The sequence below is a fragment of the Lissotriton vulgaris genome, chromosome 9, assembly GCF_964263255.1.
Source record: "Lissotriton vulgaris chromosome 9, aLisVul1.2, whole genome shotgun sequence".
NCBI lineage: Eukaryota > Metazoa > Chordata > Amphibia > Caudata > Salamandridae > Lissotriton > Lissotriton vulgaris.
The window spans coordinates 844,688,874-844,715,514 of record NC_141697.1 but is presented as its reverse complement, the minus strand read 5'-3'; positions in this window follow the sequence as shown (position 1 = coordinate 844,715,514).

The following is a 26,641-nucleotide window of genomic DNA, read 5'->3' as shown; positions in this document are numbered from 1 at the left end:
GACCAACCAGGCAGGCTTCAGACCCGGCCACTCTACGGAGACAGTGATCCTGGCCGTGCTGGATGCCCTGAGAGACGGTGTGGACAATGCTGCTCCCCAGGCCCTGGTACTATTAGATCTGTCAGCCGCCTTCGACACGGTGGACCATAACATCCTTCTCCACCGTGTCGAACAGGCCGGCATCCAGGGCCTGGCGCTGGCCTGGGTCAGATCCTTTCTGACAGGCAGGTCCCAGACCCTCAGCCTGGGCTCCTTCAGAGCTCCCAGAGAGCATTCGCTCTGCGGGGTTCCCCAGGGCTCTTCTCTGTCCCCTCTTCTTTTCAATCTTTATCTTCGTCCCCTTCTTTTTTCTCTGAGGCAGTGGGACGTCACCGTGTTTAATTACGCGGACGACCTGCAACTCATCTTTCCTCTTAACTCCCCCTCTGCTATCCCCAACTTTCAAGCAGTCATGTCCCACATTCTCCAGTGGATGGGCCACAATCAGTTAAAACTGAATCCCGGAAAGACGGAGCTTCTCCTCCCCGGCAAGAGTGCCTCCTTTTGGGGGCCTCAATTCTGGCCGGTGGACATGGGCCCCCCTCCCACCCCTGCAGCTTCGGTGAAGAGTTTGGGGGTCACCATTGACTCCGCCTTATCCCTAGGGCCGCAGGTAGGGACCGTGGTCTTGTCCTGCATTTACCAACTGCGCAGGATCAGGAAAGTGGCATACCTCTTCACACCTGATGCCCTCCTGCATGTCATCATGGCCCTCGTCCTCTCCCGCCTAGATTTTTCTAATTCGATCTACCACGGCCTGCCCAAAACATCGATGGCTAGACTACAAGTGGTCCAAAATCAGGCGGCGAGACTAGCTCTAGGGATTCCGAAGTGGCAATCTGCCAGGCCCCTCCTTGTCAAACTCCACTGGCTCCCTGTCGTCTCCAGGGCAGCCTTCAAGACCGGCTGCCTCGTCTTTAAGTCACTACTTGGCCCCTGCCCTGCTTTTGTCAAATCCCTCATCAGTCCCTACTGCCCATCCCGTACCTTGAGATCTTCTCACCTTCACCTTCTGACTGTTCCTTCCTTCAAGCTCTGTAGATCTGGAGGCCGGAGATTTGCTCACCTGGCCCCCAAGCTTTGGAACTCTTTCCCTCTCCCCCTCAAAATTTCCAACTCCCTAACCCTCTTTCGCAAGTCTTTAAAAACCTGGCTCTTTCCCCAATCTGTCTAGTCTCTCTGCTTTCTGTACTCTTTACCAGCGCCAGGAAACCCATGGTGTCAGCGCGCTTTATAAGTTCCCCCTACGATACGATACGATACGATCATTCTCTATTTACAAACAAGCACAAAGTCGCAATACTCTGTTTAGTCTTTGCAGATAGTGAAAAATCGTGTAAAAAAATAAAAGTAATCGAGCAAAATCAGTAGACCACTAATTGGATCTCTTTTTGACCTCGCTAAAATACAAACATTAGGAACAACCCTTCATGAGAAATACGAAAATAGTGAGATGAACTAAGCTCCACACCATGATGGCTGCAAGACAGATCGACTCCGCCACCCACCCCGCCCAAAATAACAACAAACCCTATGCAAATATTATAAATAGATACAACACACCAGCAAAGTAAAAGGGTAAAACAATTTAATAAATAACTATTTACATAACTATTTTATACTTTTTGTTGCCCGATCCGGCTAGCTCAATCGATCGAGCATGAAACTCATGCACTGATAGCAAGCGTTGCTGCTGATGCTATGCAGACAAAAACTGGTTTTCAGTTTGTACATTTTTTAAGATTTTTCCATCCAAGGCTGGTTGAGAGTTTGTAGAACGATGGCTTCAGATTTTCTACATACGGTGTGGTGGCGCGGACTGGGAGGGGGCGCTTCGCTCCTGCCCCCTCCCCAAGTAAGATTTTCATACGTGAGTGTTCGTTCATGCTTTTGGTCCCTGAGTTGCTTCGATGTCACTGCCTTATACAAATGGCATAAGTCCTGGATGTTGAGTGCCATACTTCAGAGTTCTAAGCAGCGCTTGTAACACTGTCTAAACCTTATTTGCACCTGCTGCAGCTTCACTATTCAAAGTAAGTGGGGTCCGTTTGTGGACCTGACTGCATTAGAAAACAATGTGATACGGTGCCTCCCTAAACCGCTTCACGGAGGCCCCCGAGGGGCGGTGAAATGGCGCGGACTGGGAGGGGGCGCTTGGCTCCTGCCCCCTCCCCAAGTCGTGTTGCCCTGGTGTGGCCTGAGATCGCCCCCGACATAGGCGGCCGGCTCCCGGGGTCCGGCGGATTTTTTTGCCTTTTGATGACTCTTCCATTCTGGACCTTGTCCCACAATCCGTTTAACCTGAAGACACGCTGTAGTGGGGCGCCCCTTTACCGTTTTAGTTGCCATTTCTCCCGCTTTTGCTACTCTGTGCCTCTTCCGCCATTCAGCTGTTTACCGCCCGCTCTTGCGACTACAGCGTCTCGCTCACCATGTAGTTGAGTTGCTCCCGCTCTTGCGATTTAACAGAACTTTTTGGACTGCTGAAAACGGTTGTACTCCGACCGCTGGTTGGTGGAGATATTTTGACTATATTCTGAACCTGCGTTGTCGCGTAATGCGTCATATGACGCGCCGCGTTAGCGCACCCGGAAGTGCTCCGGTGCGCAAGGCGCAGCTTCCCGGAAACGATCCAGAGCGCGCCGCGCAGCACATAACGTAAGCATAACAGGTCATGTGACTTGTTAATAAAACTTTTCATTGGTTCATTTTACTTTTGTTTTCCTAATGATGTAAGACTAGGTCATGTGACCTAAAAATAACACTTTTCATTGGATTAAAACATTTTTTTTCCCAAACGATGAAAGCCCCACCTTGTTTCTGGATGTTTCATACTGAACCTGGCGTCACCATGAGAGCACCACCATCTCGTAGCTCCGTCGTGGCCATTCCGCAAGCAATCATGGCAGCCGCTCCCCACCGGAAGCCTGCGGGAGTCGAGATCCCCAAGACTTTTGTAGAATCTTCAAGGCTGAGGGGACGCTTTCGAGAATAGGACCCAAGCCCTGGCAGACAAGCGTCCGAGTTCCAAGGTGTCCCAGGGCCATTTTACTGGACCAGGCCCAAATCCGAAGAGCCGGCCGCCATTTTAAGAGTCCTGTGGCAGCCGCCTATCGCTGCACCGCAAGAGTGGGAGCAACTCAACTACATGGTGAGCGAGACGCTGTAGCCGTAAGAGCGGGCGGTAAACAGCTGAATGGCGGAAAAGGCACAGTGTAGCAAAAGCGGGCGGAATGGCAACTGAAACGATAAAGGGGTGCCCCACTACAGCAGACGAGCCTCCGCCATGTGCTTCAAAACTGCATACGTATCTCGTGATATCAAGGTTGGGCAACCAGTACACAACAAGCAGTTACGAGTCCCATTTACACCGGAGCCATTTTGGGCGCGGCCGGGCAGGTCCAAGATCTACTGAAACATAACAAATGAGGCTGACGTCTCTGAAGCAGTTGACGCACAGCAGGACATAGCAAATAAACATGAAGTCTCTAAAGCTGTTAACTCACTGCAGGACAAAACAAGTGAACCTGAAAGCTCTGGAATAATTGTCGCTCAAAAGAACAACACACAAAACTCTGTAGAGCCTGAAGAAAGAAAAACAGAAGGGCACTGTAGTTTCAGACACACTTAACACTAATGACTAAACAAAGATATCGTCTGTTTATGAAGCAGTTTTCATGTTCACAGAATTGACAAAGAAGTGTGCAGACACCAATGCTATTAAGAAACACATGGAAATCCCTAACGCATCAGCATTCTCGGAAAAGGTTGACACAGATAACATCTTAAGGAACAAAGAAAGACAAAATAAGGATGAGGAAGTTATCACTTTATTTTTTCATCAGCTAGCGACAGCAAAAAACACATTGTAATGGAGATTAGAGAGGCTACGGATGGATAAATAAATTATCAAAAGAAATGGCTACTCCCCCCTTTAGCACATTAGCTAAATCTTTGCGTAATTTGGACATTAAAGTTATATTATTGTTGTTGTTGTTGTTATGGTTATAGTTCTGGTTAATTTCAGCAAGAAACACATTGTAATGGAGAATAGAGAGGCTACGGATGGGTGAATAAATTATCAAAAGAAATGGCGACTCCCCCCTTTAGCAGATTAGCTAAATGTTTGCGTAATTTGGGCATAAAAGTTATATTATTGTTGTTGTTGTTATCGTTATAGTTCTGGTTAATTTCCATTCAGAGTGTCCTACACAGCACCACTCTAGGTAAACACTATTTTATGTAAAACCTGCACTTAGTTGGTCACCATAGGGTTTAAAGAAGGGATGGTTCTTCACCTGGGTGCCGTCCACAACTCAGCACGTTGTGCTGCCTTGGGACTATTCGCACAAAAGACAGCTTCGGACCATTGTTGTATTTTTTTGTCAAAATTTTTTTAAATATATTTACAGTTTGTGTTACGTTCGTTATATTTAAAAGTTAATAAAGTTTTATAATCCTACTTTTTTGGAGTACTATATATTATTAAAAAATCGGGTGAATGGGGCCTTGAATCGGGTTATTGTCATGTGTGTGCTTTGCAAGTGTACTGCTACAGGATCGGACATTTCAAACTCAAATGCACGTTCTTTTTCTTACCTTTCCGAAGCATGGAGCGCAATAGCAGGCAGAGAAAGGGTGATGCAAGTGTTGAACACTGCCTGGCCTGGCAAGTTGCTGGCAGTGCCCCCCCCCCCGCCCGCTCCTGAAAGAGGACACACAAACACCGCCACCCCGAGTACTTCACAGATCTTTAAAAGACCATGCGCTTGTTCATGAGGCTTAAATGGTTTATCACCCCTTCTAGAACCCCTGCATCGACCCTCTGACGTTTCCTGGAAGAATTACCACGTAACACAATACCAAGCCTTGTCAGCTGAAACCTCCGAGGAATCGTGGGGCATATTATCAAGGGGGTTTAATTCCGCTTTTTTGGCTTTAAAAGCCAAGAAAGCGGAGATAAAATTATCTCCCTATTACCAAGCTGTCGCTAACACCAGCTAAAAGGAGATAGCGACCATCTTGGGCCCCGCTTTGCATGTCAGTGATATCTATCATTAATGACATGCAAAGTGGGCGTGCCAAGATGTTAGCGACTGGAAACAGTCCCTTACATCGCTATCTCTTATTACCAAATTTTGGAGATATTCGCGCTAGGCGCGAATATCTCCACAAGCTAACACCTGCCCTGAGCAGTTCTTAGCCATGTTATCCAATGGGAGGTGGATAACATGGCTAAGAGCATTTGCTGGATAATGCATAAATATCGCTGACTTTACAGCGATATTCATGCATTGCGGCCGTTTTTTATCGCATTTGCGAGCAGTTCTTAGCCATGTTATCCAATGGGAGGTAGATAACATGGCTAAGAGCATTTGCTGGATAATGCATGAATATCGCTGACTTTTCAGCGATATTCATGCATTGCGGACGTTTTTTATCGCATTTGCGAGCAGTTCTTAGCCATGTTATCCAATGGGAGGTGGATAACATGGCTAAGAGCATTTGCTGGATAATGCATGAATATCGCTGACTTTTCAGCGATATTCATGCATTGCAGCCGTTTTTTATCGCATTTGCGATAAACCTTGCTAATAGCAAGGTTTATCTGCGATAAAAATCGCCGATGTGCGGCGATAATTTTTGTCTCTAAACAAGTTAGAGACAAAAATTATCGCTAGTTGTTGGTAATATGCCCCCGGGTTTTTGCTTGCAGGAATCGGGAGGCGGGAGACTAGCACTGAAATCAGTAGTCTCACGCCTGAATCGGGAGGGTTGGCATGTCTGGATTCTCTACAGCTAGGGCCATAAACTACATCCGCAGGGCTAGGTGATAGCCTGGGACCGGCCTGGCATCTAAAATGGCTGCCGTGCACGACAAAATTGTGGCATTGGAAAAAAGGCAAGATGGCGCAGACAATGTTTATCAATAAGGATTCATTTATAACAAAATATTTTATCGCACTGACAAATTGGTGGTCAACACTTTCTGATTTCCTTCGAATCGAACGTTAACAGACGTCACGCAGCAAAAAAAAAAAAAGCTCACGCACAGCCGCTGGAAGACATGTATCAACATATATGAGCCTCCTCAGCCACCCTCAGAAAACATAAGGGATTAGGATACGTCTCCCGCACCCCCTTATACCTAGTAATTTAATTAAAACGAAGCACAAAATGGTCTCCCGCACCCCCTTATACCTAGTAATTTCATTAAAACGAAGCACAAAATGGCGAATTCCCGTTTCGCTACCAGTTTGCGGCCCAGTTCGCGGCCCGGGATGCGCTTCTACCGTGAAAAATATATATTTTTTTTATTTTCCCCACGGGACCCTTTAAAAACCCCAACAACATTCCTAGGGGGTCAAGAGAGGTATACTTTGCCCCCTTTCATTAAATTCCCCCTTCGTTTTTCACCTCTTCTTCTCTCTCGATCCTACCGAGAGATAAGATGGCGGCCGCTCCGAACTGTTTAGAATGTTGACAGACACCGGGGAGCCAATCAGCTTCGCATCGCAAAGTTCCGTTTCGCGAAAAGTAAGCGGACCGGAGCGCAGCCCGGAGCGCTGTTACAGATATATATCTTGTTTTGAACGTTAATTTCTCAAAATCCACTGGAGCACATATATTGAGACCTAGCAAAGGCACATTGGGCTAACAGTCCCTACAATTTTGCCAAGTTTCGTGCAAATCCATTCAGCCGTTCGAGCTAAAAGTGAGGCCAAAGGCCCTATGGAAATTAACATGCGAAAAACGCGTTTTGGGACCCCCCTTTTTTCTAGGCCCCCCCTTAACGAAACCCCCCCAAATTTTCGGGGGCTGCTCAGAAACAAAATGTGCCATTTTCCTGAAAATTTCAGCCGATTCCGTCCACGAACGCCAAAGTTATTAGACATAGAATTTTCAAAAGTTCCATAGACAAATAATCCTAACTATATATACCTACTGGCGAGACACCAGTAGGTAATATATATATATATATACATATATATATATATATATATATATATATATATATATATATATATATATATATATATATATATATATATATTTATTTATATATATTCACAGAAAAACCATAGGTTTTAGGGGTGTTATGGTTAGCTGGACATTTCACTTGTACAAAACCATAGAAATGCCTCCGTTATAGTTAGTTCTTCTAAATATCACTCGTGCACCCGCAATGCACTGCTGATGATGTCACATATTACATCATTCATGACATGGTCAGTGACATCGCTGATGACATCTCAAATGACATCACTGATGACATCATCCATTGAATGTGGTTTATTTTGAAATTTAAATATGTATATATATATATATATATATATATATATATATATATATATATATATATATATATATATATATATATATATATATATATATATATATATATATATATATATATATATATATATATATATATATATATATATATATATATTACCTACTGGCGATAGCCAGTAGGTATATATAGTTAGGATTTTTTTCCTATGAGACTTTTGAAAATTCTATGTCTAATAACTTTGGCGTTTGTGGACGGAATCGGCTGAAATTTTCAGGAAAATGGCACATTTTGTTTCTGAGCAGCTCCTGAAAATTTGGGGGGGGTTCGTCAAGGGGGGGCCGAGAAAAAAGGGGGGTCCCAAAACGCGTTTTTCCCATGTTAATTTCCATAGGGCGGTTGGACTCACTTTTAGCCCGAACGGCTGAATGGATTTCCACGAAACTTGGCAAAATTGTAGGGACTGTTAGCCCGATGTGCCTTTGCTAGGTCTCAATATATGTGCTTCAGTGGATTTTGAGAAATTAACGTTTAAATCAAGATATATATCTGTAACAGCGCTCCGGGCAGCGCTCCGGTTCGCGAACTTTTCGCGTATCGGAACTTTGCAAAGCGAAGCTGATTGGCTCTCCGGTGTCTGTCAACATTCTAAACAGTCCGGTGCGGCCGCCATCTTGTCTCTCGGTAGGATCGAGAGACAAGAGGAGGCCAAAACAAAGGGGGAAATGAAGGAAAGGGGGCAAGGTAGACCCCTCCTGACCCCCTGGGATTGATGAGGGGGATATTATAGAGCCACGCCGGGCCCAAAAAAAAAAAAAAAAACATCCGATTTTTTCGCCGTAGAGACGCGTCTTGGTTCGCGAACCGGGCAGCTAACCGGGCAGCTAACCGGGAAGCTAACCGTCAGTGTAACCAAAAAAAAAAAAAAAATCCGATTTTTTCGCCGTAGAGACGCGTCTTGGTTCGCGAACCGGGCAGCTAACCGGGCAGCTAACCGGGAAGCTAACCGGCAGTGTAACCCAAAAAAAAAATCAGATTTTTTCGCCGTAGAGACGCGTCTTGGTACGCGAACCGGGCAGCTAACCGGGCAGCTAACCGGGAAGCTAACCGGCAGTGTAACGGGAGTCTGAGGAGTAGCTGATTGGCTGTCAATATTGTAAACAGTCCGGAGCGGCCGCCATCTTGTCTCTCGGTAGGATCGAGAGACAAGAGGAGGCCAAAACAAAGGGGGAAATGAAGGAAAGAGGGCAAGGTAGACCCCTTCTGACCCCCTAGGATTTATGAGGGGGATATTATAAAACCACGTGGGGCCAAAAAAAAACAAACAAAAAAATCCGATTTTTTCGCCGTAGAGACGCGTCTTGGTACGCGAACTGGGCAGCTAACCGGGCAGCTACCGGGAAGCTACCGGGAAGCTAATCGGCAGTGTAACGGGAGTCTGAGGAGAAGCTGATTGGCTGTTATCATTGTAAACAGTCTGGAGCGGCCGCCATCTTGTCTCTCTGTGGGATCGAGAGACAAGAGGTGGGAAAAAAAAAGGTGTAAATGAATGAAAGGGGTAAGGCAGACCCCTCCTGAACCCCTAGGATTGATGAGGGGGCTATTAAAGTTCCCTGGGGGGTGAAAAAAAAAAATTTGCGATTTTCGCGGTAAAGGTGCTTCCTGGTACGTTAACCGGGCAGCTAACCGGCAGCGTAACGGGAGTCCGACATATTGTGTTTTTTGAACGTTTGTGATATGTGCACGTGTGGATTTTGTCTAATTAAGGTTAAAAAATATATATATATCTTTAAGCGTGTTCTGGCGCGCTTACGTTTTGGGTTTGGTTTGCGCTGCAGAGACGATACGTCACGGTTATGCGATGCATCATGAGGCGTCTCACGGGCTACGTGATACGTCACTTAATAAAGAATATATTTTACAGCTATAGATATTAGCTTTTAAAAAACCAATGAAATTCACAGAAAAAACCATAGGTTATAGACCATATATAGTTAGGAATTTGCATTTACAAAACCTTGAAAATTCACTGAAAAAACCATAGGTTATAGACCATATATAGTTAGGGATTAGCATTTAAAAAACCTTATTTTATTTGCACAAAACCATTGAAATTCCATATATAGTTAGTTGCACTAACTATATATCGCGGACCCGCAATCCACTGCTAATGATGTCACATATTACATCATTCATGACATGGTCAGTGACATCACTGATGACATCACTGATGACAACACCCAGTGACTGTATGTTTCTGTAAAGTTAAAATATGTCTTACATATTGAAGAATGAGTGGATGTATAAGTGTCTGGATGAAGGATTTAGTAGGTGCATGACTGACTGTATGAGAGAATGATTAAATGTGTCTCACTGAGTGCATGGGTTAGTGATTAAAGTGTCTTAATTTGGCAATCAATATTTATGTTCTTCTGTAAACTGCTGCATGTTTAAATCAGTAGCTATATCAGTAACTATATGGGTTATTGAATGGTTGCCCAAGTATTTGTATGGGAGACTGAGTGTGTGTGTGGGTGGCTGGGAGGTGTATAACTCTGTGCATAGATGTGTGAGCGGTTGATTCCCTAGGTGTATGGGTTCAAAAGTGCATGTAGAAACAGCTGTATGGACAGTTGACTGTGTGCATGAGTATATTGGTGAGTGAATGGATATCTCAGTTCTACATGTCAAAGTAAGTACATATGTAAAGCACACTCCATGTGAGAGTTGACATATATAAATAACTGAACATAAGAGTCAGTGAATGTGAGAGTGGCTGTATGAATCATTGTGAACTTGTATCAAGGATTGTATAAGAGAGTAAATATGTGTTAGTATATGTTTGAATAAGTAAGGTGTGTATAACTGTATAGTTAAGGAAATGGAGATGTGATTGATTCTTTGCATGACTGAATAGGTGTGTGAGTAACTCCATGGATGTGTGACAGTCTGTGAGTGCCTGTTTACACTGAGTGTATCAAAGGTTATATTAGAGTCTGAAGATGTATTATCACATAAATGATATCATCAGTGATGTAATCAGTAATGTCAAATGAGATGTCAGTGATGTCATCAGTGATGTCATTTGAGATGTCATCAGTGATGTCATCAGTGATGTCATTTGAGATGTCATCAGTGATGTCATCAGTGATGTCACTGACCATGTCATGAATGATGTAATATGTGACATCATTAGCAGTGGATTGCGGGTCCGCGATATATAGTTAGTGCAACTAACTATATATGGAATTTCAATGGTTTTGTGCAAATAAAATAAGGTTTTTTAAATGCTAATCCCTAACTATATATGGTCTATAACCTATGGTTTTTTCAGTGAATATATATATATATATACCAATCTGTATTGAAGATTGAGTGGATGGAGTATTTAGTAGCTGTCTGACTGTCTGTTTAAGCGAGTAATTAAAAGTGTCTCTATTTTGGTGTTTTTCCAAAAATATCAAACATAATGGCATCTGGACAGCAGCAGCAGCAGGAGGAAGTATCTTCTGAAGAAGAATTCTTGCAGGAGGCACCACTTCCACAGAGGCCGGAATCTGTTGTGTGGAAATTCTTCACTTTTCCACCTGGAGAGAAGAAAGTAAATGCGAGAAAGGTGCCGTGCAAAATTTGTGACCGAGTCCTGTCGAAAGGCAGTGAAAAAAATACTCTTGTGGCACTGCTTCTATGTACAAGCATCTCCGGACCACTCATCCTCTCAATCTTGCTTGGGAGGAAATGAGGCGAGCTGCTTTGAACCCCTCATCTGATGTGGCAAGTATGTCTGGAGCGTCCTCAGGAACACCTACAATGGACATTAGGCCAGAATTCACCTTTCTCGAGCAACACTGCGTGAAGTATAAGAAACGTATATGCTTCGGTGAGCAGTTGGTGGATGCAGTTTGTGCTGTGTTTTTTTGTTTTTGGAATGATAAATATTTCCAAAAGTTTCCTGTTTTATTCATTCTTTTTTTGTTAATTAAAAAAAAACTCTAAAAAAATACAAAATTGTTCAAAACAATACAAAAGAAAAAAGAAGAAAAAAAAGTTCTTATCAGAACTACAGTATCTGGTTAAAGAAGAACTAAAATTGCAAGGTAATGTGTGAAAGTTTCGTTGAATATATGTATACAGCATGATTGACTGAAAGAATGCATTAGTAGTGTATGGTGAATTTATAGGTGAAGATTTATGAGGAAGTACTGCAGGTGACACTGGAAGCTCTTTAGCTGCACTGCTCTGTGGCACTTCCGAAGCAGAGGGATGTGACATATGTACATGAATATGTTGCAACTCTGTGCTTCCCTCTGCACTGCTGCACAAACTTCAAGCCATGCGGTGACACAGGAACCCTTGCACCATGGTGCAAGGATGTCTGTGTTGTGCAGAGATTGTTTTTGTGCAAGAAGGGGCACTTTCCTGCACAAGAACAATCAGTAAAGGCATCTTCCTCTTTCAATGTATGCTGTGGAAAGCAGCATGTATTGAAAGAGGAAAAATGAGGAGAAATGAAAACAATTCTCCTTGTTGCACCTTGCTACATCAACTCTAAGATGGCGCAGCATTCACACACATCTCCAGATTTACGATTTCTCATAAATCTGGAGATGTGTCTTGTTCTATGGGTGTTGCGAGGGAACACCCACAGCAACACCTATGGAACGTCCCTTCAACGCAAAGTTCTGTGTATGAAGGGGTCGGATTTACAAGAAGAGGAAAAACCATGCAGGGTGGCTTTTCCTCTACTTGTAAATATGAAGGAGTGCCTGGCGCCATCACTACATTACAAAAAGTGACGTACTGGTGGCGCAGGGTGCTTGTAAATCTGCCCCATAAGTGCTTAGGTATTGGCAGACTGATTCAATAAGAACATAGTGCTGGATGGGTGATTGAAGAATTGCATGAGACTGACAGGAGGTATCCTACGCTGCACGGGTACTACTTCAGTATTTAATGGAGTGGACCAATATTATGTATCTGCCTAGAGATTTGTAGGGATTATGCACAGAATATTTTATGTGTACTTGTGTTGGTGCCTAGATCATTTTATAAGAATACCACTAGTAACTGGAATGATGACAGTGCTGCAAACAGAGTGAACAATTAATTTATAAGTGCTTACGTATTGGTGGAGTCATAGGACAAGTAGATAGTGGTAGATAAGTGATGAAAGAAGTGCATGTGACAGAGTGGACGATTCCTACCTTGCATGAGTACTAACTGGGTATTCATAAGAGTGTATCAATAGTATGTAGCTAGTTAGAGGTCTGCTTGGATAGTGCACACAATATTGTAGCTGTACTTGTGTTAGTAGCTAGGCCATTCCATAAGTTCATGACTAGTCACTAGAATAATTACATTATTACAAACATAGTATATAGTGAATTTATAAGTGCTTAGGTATTGGTGGAGTAATAGGATACGTAGATCGTGCTGGATGGGTGATTGGAGAAATGCATGGGACAGACAGGAGGATTCCTACACTGCATAGGTATCAATAGTTTGTAGCTGGTTAGAGGTGTGCATGCATAGTGTACAAAATATTGTACCTGCACTTGTGTTAGTGACTACGCCATTCCTTAAGTATACGACTAATAACTGGAGTAATTTCAGTGTTGCAAAGAAAGTGCGTGTTGAATTTATAAGTACTTAGGTATTGGTGGAGTGGTAGGATACATAGATAGTGCTGGATTAGTGAATGGAGAAGTGCATGGGACAGACAGAAAGATTCCTAGACTGCATAGATACTAACTGGGTATTTAGAAGAGCGTATCAATAGTGTGTAGCTTGTTAGATGTCTGCATGGATAGGGCACAGAATATTCTAGCTTTACAAGTATTGGTGTGTCTATGGTTTCGAGAATGGTAGTCTGTATTTTAGGGTGTGAGGAGGTGCATCAGATGATCACGTGGATGATGTCATCAGTGATGTCATTTGAGATGTCATCAGTGATGTCACTGACCATGTCATGAGTGATGCAATATGTGATGTCAACAGAAGTGAATTGCGGGGGCGCAAGTAATAGTTAGCACATCTAACTATAAAGGCCGAATTTCTCTTGTTTTGTACAAGTGAAATGTCCAACTAACTATGACATCCATGAAACCTGTGTTTTTTTCAGTGAATTTCTGAGGTTTTTTAAATGCTAATTTCTAACTATAATGTCCCTGAAACGTGTGGTTTTTTCAGTGACTTTTCAATACATATATTTAATCTCCTCTCACTCTTACAAGGAAGTAATTAGCACTCAGGTTGTAGTTTGGAAGTATTTAATCTGCAACGGACGTGATCCACGCGTCTCAGCATTGATAATGATACAAGACGTGCTTATTTAAAGCATCCTTATTTAAATGTACAAATGCCTAAAGTTGCCGACATTAACAAAGGACTACATATTACTTCAATCCAAAAAGCTGGCAGACATATGGTCGCAATGTGAAAATTCAGGAATTGATAAAATAAAGAAAAGAAAAAAGTGTTAATATGCACACAATGTAATTTCAGCATATCTTGCCAGGAGACAGCCATACCTGTATGTTCGTCAACGTGACTTATTCATAATAAACATACTTAGGATTGTAAACATCAACATAAACAATGGACTACACAGTATTTTAAAGTGAAAGGCTAGCGGACATATTAATCTGGGCACGTTGCGTATTAAAATGGTTCTTGCATGAAAGAAAAGAAAAAAGGGGTGTTAATATAAACATACTATCCCTAAATAAAGTTCTAGCAATTATAGTTCCATTCCATGCACAGCTCATTTGAGATGTCATGAGTGATGTCATGAGTGATGTAACACGGACCATGTCATGAATGATGTAATTTATGAGGTCATTAGCAGTACATTGCAAGGGTGTAAGTTAAAGTTAGCTAAGGTAACGATAACTGCTGAATTTCTTTTTTAAAAAAAATATATTTATTCGTTTTTATCAGCACAACGCACAGCACATTTACATAGGCTCATAGAATAGCAAAGTATTACAGTTCATAGCCAAAAAGGAGGGAAAAAAAGGTAAAATAACAATACCATAATGAATACATCCTATCTTATCCTAGCTAATCCTTACTGTGTGCAGGTTTCTACTTATGCCCGCTCCCTACTCTAGGTATGCAAAAAAAAAAGGGGGAAAACAAACAAAAAAAAAAAAAAGCAAAGAAAAAAGTCATGCTAGTGGTCCCCCCAACCAACCCCTCTTTCCATGCACTGAACGGCTCCCAGATCTTCCTCCCAAGTTCCCTCTTTCTACTGCCTCTTCTTGCATATATTCCTTTTCCAGATTATAAACAGCAAGGAGCGTGGCCAGCCATTGTTGCATTGCTGGGGGAGTTTTATCAAGCATGTCCTTGCTATTGCTAGTCTAAAAACTGCCATGGCCACAAATAGAAATTCGCCATAGATGTCGTCTGGAAGTGTGCTGACTCCTAACATAATCAGAGGGGAGGTGAGAGTAGTTACCACCCCCAGCGAGATAGTTAGAAAAACTTCAACTGCCTTGATAAGCATTTGGAGCTGAGGACAGGTGGAGAAAATGTGAATGCTGTCAGCCTCCAGAGTGTTGCATCTTGGGCATGTTATCCCGGAGGTCCCCCCCACTGTGCTATTTTTGCCGGGGTGAAGTATAAGGAAAACAATGTCTTATAATGCTGCGATTGGAGTGAGGCCGAACAGAGCACTGTAGGCCCAATTCAAGTGACTCCTGGAAGAGCCCTGGGTCGATCTCCTGCTTATTGGCCCATTTGTCTCCATGTTTCCCCATATCGTCTGTTTTATAAGCTGCCAGAGCAGCATACAGCCCACGGATTGAGCATTCACCACCCTTTTCGATAGCCTCCATTATATTATTACTAGCAAACTCGCATCTCCCCCCTCTCTTATTCCTTAGAAAACTGCGCACCTGGAGACACTTAAAAAAGCTCCTCCTATCTAGGTGATATCTAGCCTCCAGCATTGAGAATTGCTGCACCCCTACCTCTGATCCCAACAATCCCCTATTTTCCGAATCCCTGAACTAGCCCATTCAGCCATGATAGCATCGGCGAAAATCATTGGAGGCATAGTTCCATTTTTATAGAGGCGGGTATATCTATTGAATCTTCCTAAGCCAAATTTCCTTGCGAATGCGGACCAGATCCTGTATGCTGCTCGAATGGTTTTAAACCTTGTCCTTTTAAAATAAGGATAATCTGTACAGCTTAAGAAGCAATTTTCCACCTCTAAACCAAGGATTGTTGCATAGACTTTAGTGGATGCTGCTGTTATTCTAGGATCCAATCCCCTTCCTCCCACCAAGCCCTGCATAAACTGTAGAGCCGCTGCCCAATAATAAAGTCTAAAATCCGGTGCCCCCCCAACCACCCCTCTGCCTTGGTAGTGTCATGAACCTATACGCCCTCCTGGTTTTCCCGTGCGCCCATATAAACATATTCAGAAGTGCCTCCAATTTATTGAACCAAATACCCTCAAACACTAGTGGGATTGCCCTGAAGAAATATAGAAAGTTTGGAAGAATCAGCATTTTGATTACGTTTGTGCACCCTACCAGGGAGAGATGCAGATTGTTCATCCTCCCCAGATCTGAGCTCACCTTGGCCATGAGGGGTACTATATTTTTCTCCACTACCGAGTTGAGATCTGCAGAGATCTCGACCCCTAAGTAAGTCGCAGAGCTAACAACCCTAAGATTGCTACACCCCACAAAAGAGTTCTTAACAATTTGGGTCTTACTGCTATTTAGTTTGTACCCTGAGACTTCGCAAAACAGTTGTGCCTCTACCTCTATATGCTGAATTGCTAGAGCAGGGTTGGGAGTAACTATTGCGATAACTGCTGAATTTCACTGGTTGTGTATGAGTCTAACTTTACCGTCCCTGTAATCTTTGTTTTTTTCAGCAAATTTCTAGTTTTTTTTTAACGTTGAGTAAGATGCATATCACAATGGATGGTGGGGTGTTGGAAGTAGGGCTTGGCTTTGTGCTGCCCCCACCCAAGATTGCTGCTACTGCCTTCCTTCCTCCTAGCCATCCATTGTCCAAGTCCATGTCCCTGCTCCCTTATTACAGCCCTGTGTGGCCGTTGTTCTGCCACTGGCCTTCCCGCCTTCTCTGAACAGTTAGCTTGCTGCCCCATCCACCTCCTCCCTTTCCTCTGTTATCTGAATCCATGGACTAGCCTCCTCCCTCCTGCCATGCATGGTCCGATATGCTGCCATTGCCCTCCATTTAACATGATGTCCATTCCTCCTGGTCTCCATTGCCCAATTCTATGCCCCATCATTGACCTCCTGCTTAGCCTCTGGGCTTAGCTTGCTGCCCCTATTCTCCTTCCCCCTACTCTCCGATGTCTGTGTGCATTCCCCTGCTCCATCCTTTTTGCCCACCATGTACGATAGACCTGCCACTACTATCTACTCTGAGTGTTCTGTTGAGCTGCCACTCCCCTCCCACCTGCCTAGCATTGTCAGATGAATGTAACCTGTCCCTGCCACCTCCACCCTGCCTGTCCAGATTCCGTGCCCCTAGCCCCTTCCTCCTGACCCCCATGGTACATTTTACTGCCACACCCTTCTATCCTCCCTGGTCTGTTGGGCAGCAACTGCTCTTCCTGCTTACCCTGTGTGGTCTGTTGTGAGGCACCTTCACCTGAACTCTCTTGTCTGTGCCCAGGTCCTGACCCTCCCTTCTATCCCCCATGGTCCTCTGATCATGCCCCTGCACCCCCCTTCTTGCCTATCATAGTCATTGCCTTGCCACTAACCCTCCGCTTGCCATGCATGGTCTTCTGTGCTGCCACGGCCCCTCTCACCTTCCCTGTGTGGTAAGCCAGCTACCCCTGACCCCCTCTCAACTTCCCTCCATGGTCTGCGTGTATGCCATCATAGTCTCACTATTGCTCTCCATGGTGTTACTTGCATTTAGTGCCCATCCTGCCTGACCTCCATGGTCATCTTGCAGACCCATATTCCTTTCCTCCCGGCTTGTCTGTTCCATTCTAATTCCCCTGATCCGTCCCTCCTGCCCTTTATGGTCCGTTATGCTGCAGCTTTCTCTCCTGTCTGTCCATTGTGGTCAGCTAGCTACCATTGCCTCTTTCTCCTTTGTTCTCTGTTGTCCATGTGCATGGTCCTGTCCCCTCCCTATTACTTTCTATGGCTTGTTGTGCTGCCCTGGGTGGTGTATTGTGCTGCTGTAAACCCTGATATCTGCCCTGTAGGGTCAGTTTATTGCACCTCTCCATGTCCCCCCTGTCGTCTGTTATCCGAGTCCAGGCCCCTACCCAAATTCCTCCTGCCTTCCATGATCCAATGTACCATGCTTCCTAACATTTTGAACTTGATAAGAGGGAGATTTTGAAAAAAAACTGGGGTATTGATTTTCCACTTTGATTTACATTGAAAAAGAGGAGATTGTTGACAGGAGACAGATCAAATAAAGCCCATTTGAGCTTAAAAACATTGGACGTTTCCTGGCTGAATCGGGTCTGTTGTCATGTATGGTTGTACTACCACTGTCTCTTTCTTCTGCCCACAATGGTCTATAATTTTGCCACAGCCTCCTTTGCCAGTCCTGTATAGTTGGTTTGTTGCCCCTGCCCCCTTTCAACTGCCCTCCATAGTCTGTTGTGCTGCCAATGCCCTTCCTGCCTGCCCAGTGTGGGCAAAATGTTGCCTCTGCACCCTCCCACCTGCCTTCAATTTTCAGAGTCCGTGCCCCTGTTCTCTGCCTCTCAACAGTATCCTAATGAGCAACTAGATTGCTAACATTCTATATTTATTACAAAAGTGTGGAACGCCTGATGCCATCTTGATGTAATCAAAACTGTAATACCTAGAGAATTTCCTTTTGAAATTACATATATGAGAGGGTCTTATTTGCATCAAAATTATGGTTAGTGCTCTAAAAAACTCAAATGAGGATATATTTTCTGAGTTTTCAAATAGCGACAAAGCACTTTTAAATTATTTGTTATCTTTATGTTTTTTTATCCAGTTGACCACTTGATTAAATGTTGCCCTTAGGGGAAAGGAGGTGGTGTTACTTCCAGAGCTGCAGACTTTGCAACTGGGGAACCAGGTTGGAGTTTCTGTTTCAGCTCGACATTCTGTGATTCTGGTCAAATCACTTAATCTCCCCATGTCTAAAACCAAAATGAATATGTACTTGTGTTAAGTAACCAATGCTCATGTAAAGCACTCCAATACCTGACAAGTCTGCACTATATAAAACTGCAAAAAAACAAAACATAAAAAGTGTTTTGCACACTTCTGTCATTGGGCTACATGTGGGCTACATCTGGGTGATATTAGTGCTACATTTGGGCTCTTTTGTCTCTGGTGGCCATCTTGGGAGATTTATTTGTTCTGAAGTTTCCTAATTTCCTCATTTACTGTAGTCTCAGCAGTAGGACATGCTTTCAGTTTTTTACTTTGATTCCATCAAGAAGGTATTCAGATATGTCACACATTTGCCATAAATTCTGAATGTTAGCAATCTAGTTGCTCATTAGATCATTTTAGTAAAGCTACTGCTCACCACAGATGTCTGCTGCTGGTATTAAAAATGCATGTTTCAGTCTGCATGTCAGAATTTTTTAATGAAATAGAAGAGGATTTGAGAAGTCACTCAGAATGTGCCCTAATTTTTCTTTCTTCAGCACTAATCATAATTTCTATGGCAAAATTAACATCCTCATTGTGTTCCTTTTTAAATTAAATGTTTTAGGTGTTACCAGTTTATTCCAATCAAAATGGCTTCAGGTGTGCCATACTTTTGTCAGAAGTAAGACAGTAAGCGCTCTAGTTGTTCTTAAGAACACCCTGGGATATTCTGTCATTGAGCTATACGTGGGCTACATCGGGATGATATTTGTGCTACATTTGGCCTCTTTTTTCTCTGGTGGTCATCTTGGGAGACTTGTTATGACGTTTCCTAATTTCCTAATTTACTGCAGTCTCCTCAGTAGGAAATACTGTCAGTTTTTTTACTTTGGTTCCATCAAGAAGGCATTCAGATGTGTCACACATTTGCCATGAATTCTGAATGTTAGCACTCTAGTTGCTCATTAGTTAATTGTAGTAAGGCTACTGCTCACCAGGGAAGTCTGCTGCTGGTATTCAAAGTGCATTTTTCAATCTGCATGGCAGAATATTTTAATGAAATAGAAGAGGATTTGAGAAGTTACTCAGAATGTGCCCTAATTTTTCTTTCTTCAGCACTAATCATAATTTCTATGGCAAAATTAACATCCTCATTGCGTTCCTTTTTAAATTAAATGTTTTAGGTGTTACCAGTTTATTCCAATCAAAATGGCTTCAGGTGTGCCATACTTTTGTCAGAAGTAAGACAGTAAGCGCTCTAGTTGTTCTTAAGAACACCCTGGGATATTCTGTCATTGAGCTATACGTGGGCTACATCGGGATGATATTTGTGCTACATTTGGCCTCTTTTTTCTCTGGTGGTCATCTTGGGAGACTTGTTATGACGTTTCCTAATTTCCTAATTTACTGCAGTCTCCTCAGTAGGAAATACTGTCAGTTTTTTTACTTTGGTTCCATCAAGAAGGCATTCAGATCTGTCACACATTTGCCATAAATTCTGAATGTTAGCACTCTAGTTGCTCATTAGTTAATTGTAGTAAGGCTACTGCTCACCAGGGAAGTCTGCTGCTGGTATTCAAAGTGCATTTTTCAATCTGCATGGCAGAATATTTTAATGAAATAGAAGAGGATTTGAGAAGTCAAAATGTGCCCTAATTTTTCTTTCTGCAGCACTAATCATTATTTCTATGGCAAAATGAACCCCCTTATTTGGTTCCTTTGCAAATTAAATGTTTTAAGTGTTACCACTTTATTCCAATCAAGATGGCTTCAGGTGTGCCATACTTTTGTCATAAGTAAGACTGTTAGCGCTCTGGTTGTTCTTTAGAAAACTCTGGGAAGCTGCAGAAGAACACAAAGGAATCAACTGACAGTCTCTGCCCTTGTTGGATGTACATGTTTTGCTGAGAATGTCAGACTTCATTCTCACTTGACTGAGAAAGATAATATGAATTTACAGAACATATGCTCTCAGTTTAGCTTATAGATCATCTTCCAAACCTCTGTGGGAAAAGCATGAGAACATAGTTTCTCTCAAACATGACTCATGATATCCCAGCAGAAGGCTTTTTCACATGGTAAAATAACCTTAGAACACACCACAATTCCTAAAATGGGTATGGTAATGAGGAAAAGTGTCCTTCTTGTCTGCATTTATTTTGTGTAAGGACTCCATTATTTTTGCATTGCCATTGCAATTGCCATTTTGTGTCAAACACCTTCTGGTCGTTTCTGCTGATGTCTGATGAAATTCTAACTGTCACGACCACCCTGCCCTTCCTGCTCCTTGTGGTTGAGCCAATTTCGAAAAAGGGAGCACAGAATTGGCCTCATTACTCTCGGACTGAACTCTTGCACACATCCACCCTGTTTCGCAAGACTTGGTCATGCCACCGTCCCAGAACTTGTTTCTTTAACATATCCTGTTGTTCAAGATCTGTCTGTTCTCTCACGTACATATCCTGTTTTGCAAGACCTGTCCGTAATCTTTTGTACCATCTGTTGCAGCCCCCGTCCTGCCTGAACAAAGAATGGTGTAACTGCATTTTGACTCGGGGCGCCAGGCCCCCACCCAAACTGGTTTCTAAGGTGGGAAATGTGTATATAAGGCCTGTAAGCTGCGGAGTGAAGCAGCAGCCTCCTCTGTCTTGTATCCGACAAGCTTGGGACTCTGTTCCATAGCCCGGGCTATTCGAATAAAACTTGGTTCCTCCTGCAGACGAAGGCTCCTGTGTCTCCTTTTTTCTATATAAGGAGGGTAAGGAAGACTTGGGTGGTTCCCCCGCCGCCGAAACCCAGTAAGTGGGTATAAACAGTTCTTCAAATGGCGCCCGAACAGGGACTCCACGAGCACGAAGGTCAGGCCCGGTGGATGTGAGGAGGTGCACGGAGAGACTCAGACGGAGGTACCCTACCCGTGGATTCTTGCAGTCCTGTAGCCGAACGACTCACCCACTGTTCCTCCCCACCCAGTCTGGGCCACATGACCCCAACCTCGCTGGAGTCCCCTAACAATGCGATTTCTGGAACAGGAAACAGCCCTACGTCTGCAGAAGAGAACTACCACTGTCAGGTAAGGGTGGACTATTCACCCACCAAATCTGTATGATTCTGCTGTTATTGACTTTTGCAAAAGTCAAGCAAGCGAGGTGAGTTTTTTAAACCCGCTGTTGTCTGTTATCTGTTTACAAGCATGCCGGCCAGTAGTAAGTTTAAGAAATTATATTGTTGTATATGTGCGCAGGACTCCCCCCTGGAGGTGGCTTCTCCGCTTCCTTCAGAGGGACCCCTGGTCACACGATGTATAGTAAAGATGGTCCTTCTGCTATAATGTTTTCTCCTTTTTGGACCGAATACACTGAACAAAGTAACTCAGAATTACAATGGCCACCTTATGGGTCTTTTGACCCGCAAGTTCTGGCAAATCTAGAGGAACAGCTATTAAAACGGAAGATTCATCCCTCGATGTTTGAGTCTGTCAGGTTGTGGAGGAAGGAAATTGTGAACAACTATGAAAGAGTGTTATTTGTTAGAAAACACAAGGGTATTCGAGCACATAGAGAAACAACACCAATTTGGTGTGACTAGAAAGCACTCATTCACCGACCTGGTCGGTGACATGCTTCATCATCGGGCCCCACTGGGAGTGACAGAATGCCACCCCAAGATGATCGTCGAGACCCTGTCCAGAGGGAACGTGCAGGTTTACATACAGGTGCCTGGCGTCGAGGGTGGTGTGCCAAATACACCATCACCCCCCTCTCGAAGTCTATGTGGTGATATTCTCTCACCTCCCAAGTGCATTTTAATTTTTGGAGTCTCCTCAATTCAGAGACTCTAAGGGGTACCTACCACCAAAATATTTTTATTTGTGTGGCCCCCTTTTCATTTGCACTTTTTCAGACGACTTTCAACTTTCACGTCCCTTGGTAGGGTGGGCCTTAGCATGTCCATACCGCCGGGGTATAATTCACCATAGGTCCTGACGAATGCCAGGTTATTAACACCGACATTGGCAGAAACATGTTGACCATCACTTAAGAGTATTGGAAACAGACCATTCAACTTAGTTGGCCTAGTTCTCCAACACATTTTTATTATGTCTTTTTGATCAGTCATTAAATTAATTTTTGATAGAATAAAGACAATTTTAAACTCACCACTTCACACTCTCCTTATTCACGTAGTTTATCATTTAGCTCCCACATCTTCACATTACCCGCTCCTCAGTAAATCTGGCGTTGAAGCACACTGGGGGGGCATTCGGTCACTCCCAGTGGGGCCAGATGATAAAGCATGTCACCGACCAGGTCGGTGAGTGAGGGCTTTCTAGACACACCAAATTGGTGTTGTTTCTCTATGTGCTCGAATACCCTTGTGTTTTCTAACAAATAACACTCTTTCATTGTTGTTCATTATGTCAAGTGGGGAATAAGAGTGTTGCTCCCTCCCTACCTCTCTCTTTGTTGATATGAGGAAGGAAATTGAGCAAAGAGCAAAGAAGGAAAAGGCACTAGAAAGAAAGCGGGAGCGGATGTCAATGGCTGACTATGCTAGGGAGCATTACAGGACTGAATGGAAAAATCTGTCGAGATAGCTGATAGGGAACATAGGGCGCGGGTGCAGAAGTGGTACCAGGCGCGTGAAGAGAAAGGAAAAAGCTTCATGGAAGGGGGAGAAGAGGCCGATTCCCTGCTCGATACCATGTTGGAAAGTCCTCCTGCTTATGTCCCCATGTACCCTGCCCTAACACACTCTGCCCTGCATGCAGCTTCACCAGCCGTGCTGCACACTCCTGCCCCCACTGCCCCTCCTACTGTTCCCCCATCACACCTACCAGCGCCTATTTTGATGCCCATGACACCGACAGCGCCCACTCCTGCAGTGTTACCCCCTGCCCGCCCCTTCCCTTCTTCACCGTGGTCTACGGTTAAGCAGGATTTATATAGATCATTGAATTCCGCCCTACTGGCTTCCTTGTGCTCTGCAGTCAGCTTTTCGTCCCTTTGAGAAGATGACCTTCAAAACCAACAGTGTGAATGTTGGATAAATAGTGGTAATATTTATTCATTTAAAGAAATATGGTCCACCTTTTCCCAATGGACGATTATGGAACAGACCACCTGGACTGAATACATGTGTACCTTGGGTATGCAGAGATTCGAGAATTAATTTATGCGGATATTAGTGGACCTCAGGTAATAAATAAAAAGAAGCGATGTGCAGGTAGAGGGGATGTTTGGCGCTATGTCCGCTTTGATAGCTTACCGTGATATGACTGCCTTCCCCAAACCCCCTCTAGAGACAGCTATGCCAATAGGAGAGGCGGCCCTTGTTTTTGTTTATGCACTCACCGATGCCCAAAATAATGGCAGAGGGCCTGTTGAAGCCCACTGGTGTAGGCTGTGGGTTCATGCCCCTTGGAAAAGGTCAGAGGTAATGCAGTTGAAAGGGCAGTTACCAGATCCTCGAAAAAATTTGGCTGCCTTTTACAAAGAATTAGGCCAGATAATATCTGCTGGTACACTTATTCTTGAAGACATCGACTTGCTCTATGGTACGGTCGTTCCTACTGAAATTTGGGATAAGATTCGACATACTGACCATGAAGTAGAGCTGGGAGGTAAATAGGCTAAACTGGAAGCTATGGAAGACGCAAGGGCAGGGGATTCTAAGCCAGAAGCTGCCATCCTGACTTTGCCCGGTAAAATAATAACGCTTATAAATTTTTTTTTGCCAGAAACAGTCATTAACTGGGATAAGATAAAGGCCTGTAGGCAGCGAAAAGATGAAATTGTGGCTGACTTCTTTACCCGTTTTGAAACAGAATACAAGGGACACAGTGGCTTGAACCCCCGGATCCCAGGCTCTAGCCCAGTATTTGTCAGCAACTTGCTTCCTGAGATTTCCGCCAGGCTCAAGAAGGTTGAGAGTGCATGGTCTGCCCAGACTATGACTGGTATCTTGGCTACGGCACAGTATCACGAGAATAGGGAGAATGAAGATAGAGAAAAGGAAAGTAAGAGGGCTAGGGATCTTAAGACTAAGGTACTTCTACAGCAGGCTTACCCTCCCCGGGGTCCCGATGCCCAGGGGAATTTCAGACCACAGCCCCAACCACCACCGAGGGCTTGCCAGTATACCACCTCAGGCCCTCAACGCACGGGAGCCCTCCAAACAGATCAGTGTGCTTATTGAAAAGGGTACGGCCATTGGATAGATGAGTGTCCCGTATTAGCTGAAAACATCTGAACAGGTAAGACTCGGCCTCGTGCTCCTAAGGAGGGGAGGCCAACTAGAGACCATGGCCCGCCCCGTCCGCAGGACAAAAAGCATAGATCCAGGGATGACGCCCCTATCCGGCAATGCCCGGCCAATAGGTTTGATGGCTACGAAGCAACACGCACTTATTACAATGATGATTATAATGAAGTTGATGAGACAGGGTTCTATCAAGCATCGGACAGCCAGGGAAGGGGTATTACTAGAGTGCAAATTCCAGAGGATCAAAGGGGACTGTATGTTCAAATGACAGTTATCGGGAATGATCAGAATTTTCTTCTGGATACTGGGGCCACCAGGTCTTCTATTGCACGCCTGTCAGTCCTGGAGGCACCCCTTTCTGGCAACATGAATGTCTCCGGGGGTTTTGCAGGAAAACCCGTGACCAGCCCTGTCTCTGAACCCCTCCCTCTCGATATTGACTCCCTTGGTCCTCACTACAGGTTGCAGTGAAAACTTATTAGGCCTGGATTTACAGAAAGCTTTGTATGTGACTATATCATGTAGTCCCCAAGGTGTATCCCTAATAATTTCCCCGCCCACAGCCTCTTATATGTATCTGTCCGGTCCCCTCCCACCAGAGTTACAGTCTTTACCTTCCTCCCTCTGGGCATCATCAGACACTGATGTCGGCTGTCTCATTATCCCCTCTCATGTGGTACGTATTCAACCCGGCGCCATCCTTCCCCACCTTCGACAGTATCAACTGCCCGCAGACGGAGAAGCCGCCCTTTTAACAATAATATCTGAATTGATGGACAAGGACGTAGTGGAGGAGACACGTGGTAATATCTGTAACAGTCCCATTATTCAGGTTCTTAAAAAGACCAATGGAGATGCTCTCTCCCCTAAAATATAAAGATGTGTGATTGACCTGGGAGCCCTTAACGAAATAACGATCTCCCAATACCCTGTTGTCCCCGACATTACAGCCCTCTTGAAGATGGTCCCTTCTGACGCCACACACTTTTGTGTCATAGACCTGAAGAATGCCTTTTTCAGTATTCTTATACATCCTGACAGCATACATTTTTTGGTTTCTCCCTTGGTGGGTGGAGCTTTAGATTTTGTGGCGCCCCTCAAGGCTTCACCGAGAGCCCCAGTATCTATAGTCAAGCTCTCAAAAGTCAACTAGGGTACGCCTGCAGGGGCTTCTGAGCCTTCGACCAGCTCATCTTGACAACTGACCCCGGACCCTGGGCTATTTAACCCCTGAGCACCTCTGATCACCGGCACTCTTCGTCTCCCTCCCGCTGCCGCAGTGGTTATCTATCGCGGCCGCAGTGCGGAGGGGGCGCTCTAAACTACATTTCCCAGGCTCCCTCTGCTGTGGACAGACGCCACACCATTGCGCCGGGCGGCGCATAAAGCAGGCGTCACTCCAGCCCTGCTGGACGCGAGCGGGACGCCGGGCGAAGCCCGGGCAAAGGGCGGACCCTCTGTGGGCCTCAGAGGCCAGAGGAGGATGGGAGGGGCCACCCCACCTGACATTTCCCATAGGATTTCCTATAGGAGGAGGTATAGAGATGCACTTTTTTTTACTGACTTATACTGTTCTGCTTATTGCCGCTTTTGGGGTATTGTATATAAACATGTCCATTTGGGAGGAGCTTAATGCCCTGTGTGGCACCAAGTATGTTCCGGATGCATCACCCCCCCCCTATTATGGCCACTAATTCTCACAACTCAAACGGCACTCCGCGGGACCTACCGCTACCATTAAACAAAGACAAAACTCAAGCCAATGCTCAGCCTCGGGGTCTCAACACTAAAAGGAAGCACGACGGGGAAAATGTCAATGATATCCAACCTAAAATCCAAAAATTGTGCATCAGCCCTACATCATCCCCCTCTAACCCAATTACACCAACGGTGGATATGGCGGTGGAAAAATAGATGACCCTGTATCGTCCTCCCATCTGACTTT